This window comes from Papilio polytes, unplaced genomic scaffold (genome assembly GCF_000836215.1).
Source record: "Papilio polytes unplaced genomic scaffold, Ppol_1.0 DF823991.1, whole genome shotgun sequence".
NCBI lineage: Eukaryota > Metazoa > Arthropoda > Insecta > Lepidoptera > Papilionidae > Papilio > Papilio polytes.
Window position 1 is genome coordinate 2,301,028 of NW_013525213.1, and position 333 is coordinate 2,301,360.

Sequence of the window (333 nt, forward strand, 5' to 3'; positions counted from 1 at the left end):
TGTCTGCACTCATCCCCACGGTTAAAAAAATTAAAATAGTGCATGCAAATTAAAATTAGACCTACGTATATATATTTATTTCAAAATGTATTTAAACCAATTAATATTGCAACAAGTGTAAGTAATGTGTGACCAATAATTTTGCTCTCAAGTATATCTAGCGGTATCAACATATATATTGAATTTATTCAACATAGCATATATACGACCGTTTACAACGCTCCTTCCAATGGCAGGATTTCTATCACAATAACTTACTTTCCTCGATTATCTAATTTTTCCGATGTATTTACATCTTGTATGATACTTTCGTGGTCAAGGGCGGACCCAGCT

At 32.4% G+C, this 333-nt stretch overlaps 1 protein-coding gene across 1 annotated transcript in view; it reads right to left on the reverse strand.

The window, feature by feature from the left end:
• LOC106101369 overlaps nt 1-333 on the reverse strand; it is a 23,853-nt gene that overhangs the window by 1,428 nt on the left and 22,092 nt on the right. The window lies entirely within an intron of this gene.